Raw genomic sequence first — 15,231 nt, forward strand, 5'->3', positions numbered from 1 at the left:
GGTAGAGTTGTCTGCTGCTTCTGCCAGTTTAGGCCCGTTGGCGCCCCCTGGCGGTGGAGTTGCAAGCGCTGGCGTCAGTGCTGGCGCTGGTTCTGCCGCTGGTTGCTCTTCCAGTTCCGGTCCTGGGACTGGATGTGCTATGGCTGCTGTAGTTGTTGGCATGAGATCCGGTTCTACCACCTCTGTCTGGGTCTCTGGTAACACAGACAGGGTTCTGGTGGATGGCTCAGGAACAGGGATGGGAGTGCCTGCTTGTTTGGCCTGGCCGCGGGTGACCACTCCCCCCCTCTTGGCCAGCTGCACATGGTTGGCCAAGTCTTCCCCCAGTAGCATGGGGATGGAATAATTGTAATAGACAGCAAAAGTCCTTTTTCCTGACCAGTCCTTGTACTGGTCTTCAGGGATGCTGTACCCATGGCAGGTCCTTTTAACCTTTTTGAAGAAGGCCTTAGTGTCCTCACCTGCCATGTAGGTGGGAAATTTCTTGGGATGGGGAACAGTGCCTTCTGGTGCTGGCCACACCCCTCTGCAGTCAGTGAATTTTATGTGTGGCTTGCTGGTGTTGCTTTTTGGTGCTGGCCACACCCCTCTGCAGCCAGTGAATTTTATGTGTGGCTTGCTGGTGTTGCTTTTTTGGTGCTGGCCACACCCCTTTGCAGTCAGGGAATTGGTTTCCCCAATTCCTAACCCTCTCTATTCCCGAGAGACTGAATAGAAAAGAAACAAAACCTTTTCATTTGCAAATGTGTAGTTGCTGTTTGCTGATATACTGAGAAGACCCAAAAAAACTGGTTTGTCCTGTTTCTAGCACTTGCTAAGTACCTCACAGTGGGGGTCCTTCTAACAAACCTCCTAGAAAAACTTGCACCTTTTCCCTAGCTGTTTTTAAGCAGACAAAGAAAAGAGAAAAAAAAGAAGAAGCTGGTGCTACTTAGTACCTGCGAAAAAAGTCTAGTAAATCCTGTCAGGGATTTGTATTCCCTGGCTCCAGAGGATTTCAAAAGACACAGGGAAAGAAAACCTGGCTGGAGGGTTTAGTCTACCCTCCCCCAAACCTGTTTTCCCTGTTGGATGGGAATGTACTTTGTCGAGTACTTCCCCCCACCTTAGGAATCCTGAGTGATACCTGATATCACAAAGGAAGGACACACCTCTAGGGAAGAGTTTTTCCTCAGCATAGCCAGCAGAGAAAAAAACCTCCTAACCCTGAAAACTGCTTTAAACTGCCTTTTCCTCCAGCTGCCTGTCCAAGCAACAGAAGAAAACTTGCTTCCAACAAAGCCTGCTGGAAAACTAAATTCCCTTCAGCCAAACTGGCTGAACTGTAAACTGCCTGTGCTCTGAGTTGCTGTACTCAGCAGCCCAGCTGAAAGGCTGCTGCTAACAATACCCCTGAGAAAAATCTGGTCTATTCCTTAGGGATTTGTGTTCTCCTGTCTTCTGATCCTTTCAAAAGACACAGGGAGAAAAAAAACCTGGCTGGAGGGTTTCTCTCTGCAACCCCCAAACCTGCTTTTCCTGTTGGATGGGAATGTACTTGGCGAGCACTTCCCCCCACCTCAGGAATCCTGAGTGGTACCTTGTATCACAATGGACGCCAGTACCTCTCCACCGGAGGCTTTGTAACAGAAAGCCCTGCAAAAAACTGAAAATACTTGTAACCCTGAAACTGCCTCAGAGTGCCTCTGGTAGAAAAGCCTTGCCTCACCGCTGCCACCATGTCAGGAGTCTACCCTCACTTGAAACTGGGCGGTTTCAAAGTGAGGACCCGCATGTCTTCCCCCCACCCCAAAATCCTAGGGTAGGTCTCCCCTTCGGCTGCCACCACCCGGTCAATTCCGTGGGCCGGGACACCCCTGTTTCCCCCCTTGGGAACACAGATCAATTCACAGAGGAGGAACCTTCCCCCTCCCCCCTCTCTCCAGCCTGCTCTGGAGACAGAGGTGCCTGGATTCAAACGCCTTGAATCTCACACACACAGGGAAGCAGCCCACTTCCCCCTCCCCTTCCCCTGAATTTCCCCAAGGGAAGGAATTAACCAAGTCCAAAGAAAAGAAAAGAATTTATTAAGAGAACAAAAGAAAATACAGAATCTCTATGAATCCAAGCTGGACACTCACAGGGTATAACCTTATCAATCTCTGGAGAGAATCCCCTCTCCCCCTTTTCTCAGTAAAGCAATATCAGCAAACAGGAATAAAGCATTTCCTTTAGCAAACACACAATTGCAAATGTAGAAATCAAAGCATAAGGCTAATTCACCTTTCTAATTAATACTCACTATTAATTAGTAGAAACTACTCCAGGAGAACTTGGAGACATGACTGTCTTCTGTTAAAACCAAAAACAGTTCTCACCCAGACAAAGGCTTCCCTCCACAGAGATTTGAAAAAATCTTATCTCTGATTGGTCCTCTGGTCAGGTGGTCACCAGGTACTACATGTTAACCCTTTACAGGTAAAACAGACTTTAACCCTTAACTATCTGTTTATGACAAAACCAGAAATAATTTGCTGATTGGTCATGTTTCCCAGGTAATAACACCTTCATTGATGCAAATAGCACTCCCACAGCACCAAGAGCACCAATTTGCTGCGGCAGGGCAGCACGGTCTCACACTGGAGATGAAACACAAGTTTCCAAAGAACAGGCAAAATGTGCTTAAAAGACTGACATGTATAAGGCAACATGCACTGCTGCCACCTGGACGATCACTTTATACAAATTTTAAAACAAAAAATTATATTGTCTTAGTAGAAAGGATGTTGAGACTATCAGATACATAAACTCCTGTCTCCAAATAATAGGTCTGAATACAAAGGATGATCCATTAAGATTCCCATTCAGCCCCTTCTCCAGATGCAACAAAACAATCCAGATGACTTGAAAAACCATGGCCCCATCCTGGTTGCAAATAAGTCTGCTCACTTTAGATCCAACTTGTGGAGCAGAGTTACCCAAGTGAATCACGTGATCAGGAAAATTTGTTCAGGTGGGAAAACCAGAAATCTCTTGCAGCTACAACTCTGGGCATGATAGTAGTTCAGGTAATACATTGCAGCTGACATATCTATGAGCACTTGCACTATATGACTCCTGATTATAAGGCTAGCTAAATATGTTGGACTTATAACAAATTTACGTTATCTAGCTTCAAGGCAAAATAATTCCCTATAATGATGGTGAACAGGGGCTGAATAAAGTGAACCCCTGTCAAGGATGATTCCCCACTCTGGCACTTCGAGTACAGGAGGTGGGGGCCTGCAAGGATTCTAAAAATTAATACTGCCATTCCAGGCTTGTATTAAACTCCCAAGGTTACAGCTTTTCTCTGACCTTGGATGGGTAGATGCTGCTACCACCCAAGTGCAAAAAACCCCTTTTAGAACCTAGGAAGGCGCACTTGGGAATTCTTTCCTGTGGGTACCCTCAAGCCCTTCCACTGCCCCCTGCCGTGGAAGAGTTGAGAAAGAAAACAAAGGAAATCAGCTGTTGCCACCAGCTAATTAAACATCATATGGACAAATCTCTTAAGGACACAAAAATTCAATCCTGTTCTTAAAAAAGGTAAATTTTATTAAAAACAAAAAGAAAGAAAATACATCTGGAACTTAGGCTTTTTGCTAAGTTTTAAAAAACACATTTACAAGGATTAAGCATCAAGATAGCTTCTTGGAGTCCAGCTTAAAGGTTACAAGAAAAGCAAAAGCATTTGGGGTTAGCACAGAGGAGTCCACAAGCCATAAAGAAATAAATGAGATAAACCTAATCGCGTCTTCCTAGACATTTCCTGATCTACTTACATATCTGGGATTTCAAATGAGTAGTTTCTAGGTATGATTTGATCATTTTTCATACCTGGCGCAAGCTCTTACAGCATAGTTCCAGCCCTGTCCCTGCTTTCTGGGACAACAACACAGAAGACAAAGGGGAATTTTTTTCCCAATTTTAAGAAGTTCTAGCCTTCCTATTGGCTCTTTTAGTCAGGTACCTACTCCCTTCCTTTTACCTATGGACTTTTTAACCCTTTACATGTAGAGCAAGTAGAGAACAGCTACTAACAGGGATCTTATAGCTAACTGGCTGGCTGGGTGTCCCTAAAAGAGAGCAACCCCCCACTTCATTTATCACAACCCCTCTTAGGATTTTAGATGGGGAAAGTACACCACAATGTTGTTTTTTTCTTTCATCCCAGTTCCAGCAGTCACAATAAGAGTCCTGAACAAAGCCTGAGCTTGTGAGCATATGAAGCATATGTATTGAAGCTACACTTTCTGACATGTTTAACCATGGTGGCTGAAGGCAACAGAAACTAGAAAAGTACTTTAATTCTATGCATTAATATAAGGACTTAGTAGTGGGGGGAAAGGATGAAGAAAACTTTCCTCATAAATTAGAATTTAAAAAACAAAACACAAGAAGAAGAATGTCTGGCCAGCAACCCTCAGATTGTCTGATTTTTCTTAAATAGCAGAATAAACAGGATTTGAGAGGAAAAGATAGGTTGTGCACCCCTAACCCTCAATGTAGACTGTTATGACCCTCTCCTAAAGTACAGTGCATTCAATTGTTCCACAGATCATGTGATATACCATGCAAAATTTAAGAGTAGATGTGGGGAGGCAGTTTTATGAGAAAGAAACATGGTTTTATCTTAGATCTATAAGCATTCCACATACTCCTATGCTCTCAGTGCAGCATGCTGTGAGATATCACCAGCAAAGCACATAAGGGGATGTCACATCAAGGAGGAGCCACTCAGATTTAAAACAATAACATTTAAGAATTTGGTTTACATTTTATTTTCCTGAACCTAAAAATAAAATACAAAGCTGCATGCTTTTATAGTTCCTTGTTAAAAGTTATAAAAATTTTTTATCTTTACCTTCAAAAGACGCAGAACTCTAATAAGGCGAATGATTCGGAATACCCTGATAGTCTTAATCATATGATATGCTGGGTGAAGTGGCTTAAAGATATTAATAATCATGATATCTATGAGTCCAACTATTATGATTACTAGTGTTAGGTAAAAAGCAAGTCCTACTCACCTCTCCAGCACCCGAGTTTGTGCGGAGTTGGTATAGGGCTCAGAAAACTGTCAGAGACCAGACAATAATTCGTTGATCAACGGGCTCACACCATCCTTAGCTTAAGAGCAAAGCTTCGGAGTAAGTGTGGCAAGTTTATTAGGGGTGAGCATCAATGTTTATACACAGAAGTAAACAAAGTGATTAACAGATCATAATGGTCATGCATAATCAATCAAGATTCTACAGGATAAAACAGGTTAAAATGTAAATTAGAAAAGACAAAGGAGGATATGACTACTTATTGGGAGGGGGGAGGTGTCAGGAGTAGTTCGCAGGTCAGAGCCTTGATTAAAAGTTTCAGACAGAGACATCAAGTCTGGATTAAGTTTAAACTCATGAAAAGTTCAGACTCAACATTCCTCCATTTGTAGCTTTGGGATAATTATTTACCAAACGCTACACCCCATTTTAAGGAGCCAAGGGCCGCTTGGCAATTTCAGCCTGGGCCAACTCAAAGAGAGTAAGGCCTTTGGCTGAAGTAGGAAAAGAATAAACTGACCCACATGAGTTTATGAGGGAGGGGACACACTGGATGTAGCAACACAGTATTATAAGGATTACTATGGCCCCAACAATACCCACCAAGAGTTTTTTAACCCACCCAAATCCAGGCAGCCAATTCCATAAGGCTCCCCACCAATCATAAGGTGGCTGGTGTGTTCCATACATTGCGTTTCGGGTATTCCATTTCTCAAAGTAGGAGGTAACCCACCACCCGTTGGACCACTGTTCCCCTGGTAACGCAGAGGGGTCGTTGTGCGAACCGCAGAGGCACAATTTGGTAGTGGTGTTTTTAAAGTGCAGTGTAGTACTGCTTGAGCAGTTGTAGAAGGCAATTGTATATCCCTTAACAATTAGTTGGACACCCTCGTGATCTGAGCAGGGTTTCTTAAAAGCTGACTCTGAAGGCTTGTGGGGGATTTACATATGGGATAAGTGGGATGTACAAGGCTTGAAGCCAAGGTTTTTACTAAAGGCGGTGCCATTAAAATACATGTTGCATTTACTGGTTCCCACAAAAGTTGACCCTTTTTCTTTAACAAAACACAGTGATCCTGTCTGATTGGTTACCCTGAGATATCTGTTAATTGGCACTCCTGTTTTGTCCCATGTAAGATTGTGTTGGACTGGATCTTTTATTCTAGCCGGTGGCATCCAAGTCATATTAGCAGTGGTCAGGGGAATGGGTGTGAAGGGGAGTCCCTGTTCTGCATTTACTGGAAATTGAGTACATACCCAGCAATTACTTCTATTTCCTAAAATACGAGTTTTAACCTCGTGGGAATATCTAATAAAAGCATTATCTTTATAAGCAGAAAATAAACTAAAAAGGCATAATAAAAAACATACAGTTGTCAGAATAAAAGGTCCTCTCATTTTTTTCGAGTCAATTTAAGTCTGATGTCTGAAAGAGGTAAGCTGGTCCACTGGTCAGAGGCAGTATCCTTAGTGGTGGCAAGAGCTGCTGGTCCGTCACTGTGGTCCACTACGGCTGGCTTGACGTGGGAGTGGTGGATCCAGGATTTGCGTCCTTCCAGGAACACTGCAGTCTGGGTTGTTAAAAGAACCTGGTGGGGTCCAGTAAACCTCGGCTGGAGGGCGTCGCCACGAACGAACTTTTTGGCCCAGACGAAGTCCCCTGGTTGGAACGGGTGGATCTGTTCTTCCAGCGGCACGGTCTGGGAAAACTGTGAGGCTTTCCAAAGGGTACGGAGGCGAGCCTGTAGGGAGAGAAACTGGCACGCGGTCATATGATCCCCTCCCAATAGTGAAACATCAGCACGTGGTAGCGCCCCGCCTTTGAAAGGGGGGTGTCCATAGAGCAGTTCAAAGGGGGATAATCCCAATACACGGGTTGGGCGAGTGCGAAGGTGAAACAGGACCAAGGGAAGTACCTGAGGCCAGTTTAACCCTGTTTCCTGACAGTATTTAGCCAATGTAAGCTTAAGCTCCCTATTCATACGCTCAACTTTCCCGCTAGACTGGGGTTGGTAGGGTGTATGAAAGGAGTGTGAAATGCCCAGTCCTTGTTCTAAATGGCCAAGGACATTACCAGTAAAGTGGGGTCCGCGATCTGAATCAAGTATGAGAGGGATGCCAAAACGGGGTACAATGTCTCTAAGGAGGATCTTCGCCACTGTGGCAGCAGTACAATTAGCAGTAGGAAAAGCTTCGACCCATGAAGTCAGAGGGCAAACCAAAACAAGGAGGTGCTTTTTCCCAAAAGCCTTTGGCATATCTGCAAAGTCAATTTGAAGATGTTGAAATGGAGCAGCAGGTGGCGGTCTTCCACCCTTAATTTTGTTAAGAGGCGGAGCAGGTCCATTTCGCTGACATGTGCTGCATGCTTTCACTATTGACAGGCAGTAGGGTTGAATGCCTGGAGCATACCAAAAGCGAGCGATGGTGTCCACAAGGGCGTGTGTGCCGTAGTGACCCCCCTTATCATGGTGCCAGCGAACTGCCACGGGGTATGTGGAGCGAGGGAGGCAGGCTCGGCCATCCGGCATAAGCCAGGTCCCTTTGACCAGAGTGGCTCCGAGGCTCTCCCACGACTGTAGTTCAGCGGGTACTGGTACGGGGTAAAAGCATACTTGCTATCAGTAAAAATGGTAACGGTCTTACCAGCGGCCAACTGGCAAGCTCGGGCCAGGGCGTAGAGTTCGGCGGCTTGGGCTCCCCAGTTGCCTGGCAGTGAGGCGGCCTCTTGAATGTCCCATTCAGAGGTGACTGCATAACCGGTGAAACGCTTGCCATCAACATAGAAGGAGCTTCCGTCCGAGAAGAGGATGCAATCAGGGTTGTCCAGTGGCACGTCAAACAGGTTGTTCCTTATCTGTAAGATGCTATGAACTACTTCCACACAATCGTGCTGATCCTGGAGGACTGGCAGGTCAGGAAGCAAGGTAGCTGGATTAAGGGGCCCACACCTTTCAAAAATTAGGTTAGTGTCTTCTAGGAGTTCGGCCTCTAGCTGCTGCTGACGATGGGCCGAAAAGACTTGGGTCGTGCCCCTACGCAGAAGGGCTGACAAGGCATGAGAGGTCCAGACCGTGGTAAAATGACCCAGGGTCAGGCTCTTTGCCTTTGTGATCAGCAGGGCAGCTGCTGCCAGAGTCCGGGTGCAGGATGGGGTTCCCTGAGCGACAGGGTCGATCTGCTGGGAGTAAAAAGCAAGCGGGAAATGGTGGGGCCCGCTCAGCTGGGTAAGGACGCCACTAGCAATTCCGCCCCTCTCGTGGACAAAAAGGTGAAAGGGTTTGCTGTAATTGGGGGGGGCGGAGAGACATGGAGGAGGCCACACTGTCCTTGAGTAACTGAAAGGCTTGAATCGTGTCTGGGGACCACTGCAAAGGGTCAGGAGCAAGGTTAGCAGTCAGTCGGTGGAGCGGTTTGCTCAACTCCCCGCAGGACGGCAACCAAGGTCGACAGAAGCCAATTAATCCTAAGAAACCTCGAAGTTGTTTCTTGGTGTTTGGCAGAGGGCAGTTTTGGATAGTCTTTATGCGGGCTGGGTCCATTTGTCTCCCCTCTGGGGTTAACAGGAAGCCCAGATATCGGACCTTCTGTGAGACCCACTGAATCTTGTTAGGGTCTACCTTGTGGCCTCTGGTGTGTAGGTATAATAAAAGTGCCTTACCATCGATGCGGAGGGCGGCTTCTTCGCGGTTACCTAGTAGGATGTCATCTACGTATAGGACTAACGTGGATCCCTGCGGACTGGTGAAGCCTTCCAAGTCGTGGCGGAGGCATTGGCTGAAAATCGTGGGGCTGTCTCTGTAGCCTTGAGGAAGTCGTTGCCAGACATAACTTTGTCCCTCCCAGGTGAAGGTTGCACAGGAATGCTGAAAAAGGCTGATTTTAAGTCAATAACAGTGAACCACTCAGCATCCCAGGGGATTTGGCTGATGATAGTAGCTGGATCAGGAACTACTGCATGAAGAGGGACCACATACTGATTAATAACCCGTAGATCCTGTACAAAGCGCCAACGAATAGGGTCTCCGTCCTTTTTAGGAGGCTTTTTGACAGGCAGTATAGGGGTATTACAGGGAGTGCGCTGAGGGCGGACTAGCTTTTGTGCAATGAATCCCTCGACAATGGGGCGGATGCCTTCCCGGGCTTCCAGCGACAGGGGGTATTGGGGGACTGACGGGGGGGCTAAGGAGGGCTTCACTTGAATCCTTACTGGCTCTGCCAAAAGGAGCAGGCCAACATCAGTGTCAGAAATTCCCCAGAGGGTTGAAGGCAAGTCAGTGAGGTCAGGGGAGAGAGAGGGGGGGTTTTCCCAATTACCCTGAGTTAGGGCCGAATCTCCTAACACTGTCATTAATAATCCTACCCCTTCAGGAGTGCAGGTTAAAGTAGCCTCAAGCTTACAGAGTAAATCCCGGCCCATCAAAGGGATCGGACAAGCTGGGGAAAAAAGAAAACGGTGAGAAAAACATTTATCAGCATAAATAACATTTAGAGGCAAAGTGAGTCCCAGAGACTGTGGATTGCCTTCCACCCCAGTTGCAGTTTTAACCTCAGAGGATAGCCAGGGAGAGGGGGCATGATTTAAAAGAGAGAAAGTAGCTCCAGTATCAATGAGGAAACAGACAGGCAGTCCCTGGACTGAAAGGGTTAGATGAGGCTCTTTGCTGGGAGGGGAGAAAGTGAGGAAAGAGCCGGCTAAAGACATTAAGGAAATAAGACCATCACATTGTTTGCCTTCGCCCCCGGGGTACCGTCATTGAGAAGGCTGAGTTCGCTGCAGCTGTTGCTGTTGCCCGTAGTTGATCCAGGCCTGAGGAACGGGCTGGGCTGCTGGTGCAGGAGTGTATTCGTCCCTGGTGTAAGTATCTGCGGATGCGACCGGACCCTCTGGGCGTCCCCAGGGGCATTCACGTTTAAAGTGACCGGGTTGTCCGCACTGAAAACAATTTCCTGGTGGCTGGGGTTGCCAGGACCCTCTTCCCCGAGCACCCTGAAATCCCCTGCCACGGTCACGGCTTCTGCCTCGAATACCACCGCGAAAAGCTAAAGCCATTAACTTATATTCTTCCTTTTTCTCTTTCTTTTTACTACTTTCCCTTTTTTTTTTTTTCATGCAAAACTCCTCCCGAGGTGTGCCCCTCCATTTCCTCCTTATCCCTCTGCAGAGATTCCAATCTGGAGTCCTGCAGATTCCCCTCTGCGCCCTGGAGAGAGTCCCCTTGCTGAGGAATAGGGGCAGGTGCAGTGGGGACCAACTGACGAGTTAAAACACGCCGTGGTTTACACCCTTCATTGAAATAACATGGAGGGGGTTCACTCTCGGAAGAATACCTGACTGCCATAATTTTTAAAGATTTCCACAGCTCTGCTGCTGTGTCCCAACAAAACCAGTAACATAACTGTCCCGGATGGTCTTTTTCGATCTGGCTCCTTACTCCTCTTAAGGCAGCCTGTTCGAAAGAGCCATACGAAGGCCACCTCATCTCCGGGTCGGCCAATACCGCGGTATACCCAGTCCAATTCCTTACACACAGTGTGTACAACTTCCTCCTAGACATTCCTGTCTGTACTGGGAGTTTCCCTTCATTCCATAACTTATTTACAATCCCCAGCGGACTCTCAAGAGGCACGCTAGTCCCTTGACCCATGGTGTCTGACAGGAGCCCTCCAACTGGCGTTTATCCTGCTGTCCAGTACACGACCCCTCAATATTGAATTGGCTGGGAGAAATCTCCCGTGGCGCCTGCCAATTCGTATATGAGTGGTCTGACCACTGGACAGAGGCACCGCACCAGAAGGAATCCCGGACGAGCCCCCAAATTGTTAGGTAAAAAGCAAGTCCTACTCACCTCTCCAGCACCCGAGTTTGTGCGGAGTTGGTATAGGGCTCAGAAAACTGTCAGAGACCAGACAATAATTCGTTGATCAACGGGCTCACACCATCCTTAGCTTAAGAGCAAAGCTTCGGAGTAAGTGTGGCAAGTTTATTAGGGGTGAGCATCAATGTTTATACACAGAAGTAAACAAAGTGATTAACAGATCATAATGGTCATGCATAATCAATCAAGATTCTACAGGATAAAACAGGTTAAAATGTAAATTAGAAAAGACAAAGGAGGATATGACTACTTATTGGGAGGGGGGAGGTGTCAGGAGTAGTTCGCAGGTCAGAGCCTTGATTAAAAGTTTCAGACAGAGACATCAAGTCTGGATTAAGTTTAAACTCATGAAAAGTTCAGACTCAACACTAGTTCAAACTGATTCCAATGATGAAAGATGTAAGCCTTCCCCATGGCTAAAGCCTGTTATTAAAAAGAAACAAAGTATTTATTTAGACTCATTACATCATTTACATTATAAAACAAGAGAATATATTAAGCTTTTACTCAAATCTGAAAACAATTATAATGCATCTTTTAACACTACCCAGGCTTGACAAATCCACTCATCCATCTATTAACAGTGCATAAAATTCCCCATAGGTCTTACCAACCAATTTATGCAGAATTAAAACCTTTAACTAAAAAACAAACAACATATTTCTAGCCCTTCTGGTCTCAAAGGTAACCTTTGAAGTATTACCTTTCTGCAACTGCAGGGAGGCAGATTGAAACAGATATGTAAACTGTTTAAGACTTAAATTCTGGCTCCAGAACACAGCAGGAGCAGCTGAGTTATTCATGGGCCAGTCACTTCAGAGATGAATACTGGGGGGAATCCTTCCCCCTACCTAGGACACTATCTCTTTCTAGCACAATGAATATTTATATAAATATTTAAAGTGGAACAGCTCCAATAGAAAAGAGTGACAAACTGACTGTATCCCACAGGATAAGGCATTCACTCAGGATGTGGGAGATCTGCGTTCACATCCCTCCTCCAAATCAGGCAGAACAAGGACATGAATTTGGTTCTGCCATGTCTCCTGCACCCTAGAGTGGCGCCATAGCCAAAGGACTATTGGTTATTCTGGGGTATCTTGCTCTGATTTTTTTGTGAAAAATATCAAAAGGTCTCAGGGTCATCCTGATGTGGAAGGGAAATTTTTCAAAATCTCAATTTTTTTCATGGAAATAGGAAAGCTGTTTCCCACTTAGCTCTACTTTCAAGACATGATTAGAAGGTCAGAAAAAATCTCAAGACTTTCCAATTTACCATGTTCCATTCCATTTTTTTCAACGGATAATTATTTTATTGAAAATATGAAGTTTATTCCCTTGTAACTGGAGTTCTTCAAGATGGACTCTACACATTCCCACTCTTGGGATATGTCAATGGTACAGCTCTGACACTGGAACGTTTAATCATAGCAGTGCCCATTTGAGCTGTCTTGCACGAGTTCCTGGTCTCCCCCACTCTGTGTCGCTAAATATTCTGAGGGCAACGCTATCAAAAAGAGGGCTTTGGTGACCCCAGTCACCAGTGGAGGCATCTGTCCATTGGGAGCCTCTTGTAAAACTCAATTTTGGTACCCTACTTGTGTGGAGAGTGCCATTTTGCTCTACAGTATGGTGTCCTCCACACAGCATGACCTCCCATGCACTGTACATAGAGCAAAATGGCATCCTCCACACAGGTAGGGGCTTCAGATCCTTCTGTACTGAAGGATTTGATACCACTCCAGGAGTGGAGGGCAGTGCCTTATGAAGAGTTTTAGATTGTTTTTGCCCTCCAAGACATTGTAGGCTGATACAGTCTGATTTTACTTACAGATCGTTTAATGGATTCGAATCCAGAGAGTTTACTGCCAGGGCCTCCTAGGGCAGTGAGGCTTGGAGTTTGCTTAAGTATTCATTATAAAATCTTGGGGTGAAGGTGCTGCAGATTAGGAAGGCGAGGGATTAGGTGAGGAAAAATGCCCTTCTCCCAGGCAAGCCTCCTCTAAGATTTAAAATGGAGAATACAGCAGGACAACAGGCCTATATTTTGAATCCTGGCCTTTTCCCCTTTGGATCTACACCACAGGATCCAAGTGCCAATACTGTTGCCAGGAACCCCAAAACTAATAGAAAACAAACAATAACTCTTAAAAAATAAAAACAAATAAAGAAAACCAGCCACAGTGGGAAGGAACTGATGTGTCTTAAGTGTCACACCCCTTCTATAACCTGGTTCTGAGAATGATCAAGAACAACATGGGGCATGAGAAAAACTGGTTACCCACCTTTCGTAACTGTTGTTCAAGATGTGCTGCTCATGTCAATTCCAATCTAGGTATGCACACGCCCACGTGCGCAGCCGTCTGAGATTTTGGCCTTAGCAATACCAGTAGGGCTGGCTTGGCACCCTCTGGAGTTCCGCGCTCATGCTGCGGTATATCAGGCACCGCCGGCCCTACGCTCTCTCAGTACCATCTTGCCAACAACTCTGACAGAGGGGCAGGAGGGCAGGTAATGGAATGGACATCTCCAAGAACAACAGTTATGAAAGGCAGGTAACTGTTTTTCTTCTTCGAGTACTTGCTCATGTCAATTCCATTCTAGGTGACTCACAAGCACAATCAGCAGATGTGGACTCAGAGTTCAGAGTCTTGCTGCTTGCAGCACTGCTCTGCCAAAGCCAGTATTATCTCAAGAGTGCTGGGTCACTGTGTAGTGCAACGCCAATGTGTGGCTGGATGACCAGGTGGCACCCCAACAGATCTCTTGGATCAGCACATGCGCCAGGAAGGCTGCTGCTGATGCCTGCGCCCTAGACAAATGAGCTGTCACGATATCCAGCAGGAGCACCTTTGCTAGCTCATAGCAGTAGCAGCTGCAGGCCGTGGTCCAAGATGAGATTCTCTGGGCTGACACTGGGCAACCTTTCATCCTGTCAGTGACAGCAATGAACAACTGCATTGACTTATGGAACTGCTTTGTTCTATCAATGTAGAAGGCCAGCACCTGCCTGACAGTCAGGGTATGCAGCCTGCATTCCTCATCCATTGTATTAGGTTTTGGACAAAGGACTGGTAAGTAAATGTCTTGACCAGTGTGGAACTGGGAGATGACCTTGGGCAGAAAAGCCGGGTATGGACACAGATGGACCTTGTCCTTATAGAAGACTGTACAAGGCGACTCGGACATGAGCACCCTGATCTCAGACACCCTACAGGCCAATGTTATAGCAACCAAGAAGGAGACCTTCCAGGAGAGAAGCAGGAGGGGGCAGGAAGCCAAGAGTTCAAAGGGGGGGGACCCATGAGCCTCGACAGCACAAGATTCAGGTCCCAAGGGGGGACAGGGTCCTGGAGATGTGGGTTAAGGTGCTCCAAACTTTTCAGGAACTGCACTGTCATGAGATGGGCGAAGACCAATCAGCCTTGAAATGGAGGGTGGAATGCTGAAATGGCTGACTGGTATACCTTGATCGAAGATAGCGACATGCCCTGGAGCTTAAGATGCAGTAAATAGTCCAGGATGTCCTGCAGCGAGGCCTCTTCCACACAAATGTATCGGTCTGAGGCCCAACACATGAACCACTTGCCCTTTGCCACATAGATAGCCCTGGTGGAAGGTTTCCTGCTGCCCAGCAGTACCTGTTGGACACCAGCGGAGCACTCCCGTTCATCCATATTTAGCCACACAGCAGCCAAGCTGTCAAGTGCAGTGACGCCAGGTTCTGGTGCAGTAGATTACCGTGGTTCTGGGACAGCAGATCCATCCAGAGAGGTAGCTGCAATGGAGTGACTGCTGAAAGATTCAGCGGCATGCCAAACCAGTGTCGACAAGGCCACGCTGGGCAGTGTTCCCTCTAATTTTTCCTTCACATGTGCAGAATGAATTTTGTTATGTGAACCAATATGGAGTGATGTGTGACACATCACCTTCATATTGGTGCACATAAGAAAATGTATGTGGTGAGGGTGGGGCCAAGGGGTTTGGAGTGTGGGAGGGGGCTCAGGGCTGGGGCAGAGGGTGCAGGGGTTTGATGGCTCCGGCTGGGGGTGTGTGCCCTTGGGTGGGGTCAGGGATGAGGCGCTCAGGGCTGGGGCAGAGGGTTGGGGTGCATAGGGTGAAGACTCCAGCAGTGGGTGTGTGCTCTGGTGGGGGGCTGGGAATGAGGGGTTTGGTGTGCAGAAGGGTGCTTCGGGGCTACAGCAGGAAGATAGGACTCCCCTAAGCTGCAGCAGGACTTGGGCTGGTGGGGAGAGGTGCCTCTCCCCACTGCAGCACTT

General features: G+C 46.8%; 1 pseudogene; it reads right to left on the bottom strand.

Annotated features, from left to right (window-relative positions):
• Positions 1-15,231, bottom strand: part of LOC123369017 — a 322,921-nt pseudogene that overhangs the window by 140,420 nt on the left and 167,270 nt on the right.

Source organism: Mauremys mutica, chromosome 4, assembly GCF_020497125.1.
Source record: "Mauremys mutica isolate MM-2020 ecotype Southern chromosome 4, ASM2049712v1, whole genome shotgun sequence".
NCBI classification, from domain to species: domain Eukaryota; kingdom Metazoa; phylum Chordata; order Testudines; family Geoemydidae; genus Mauremys; species Mauremys mutica.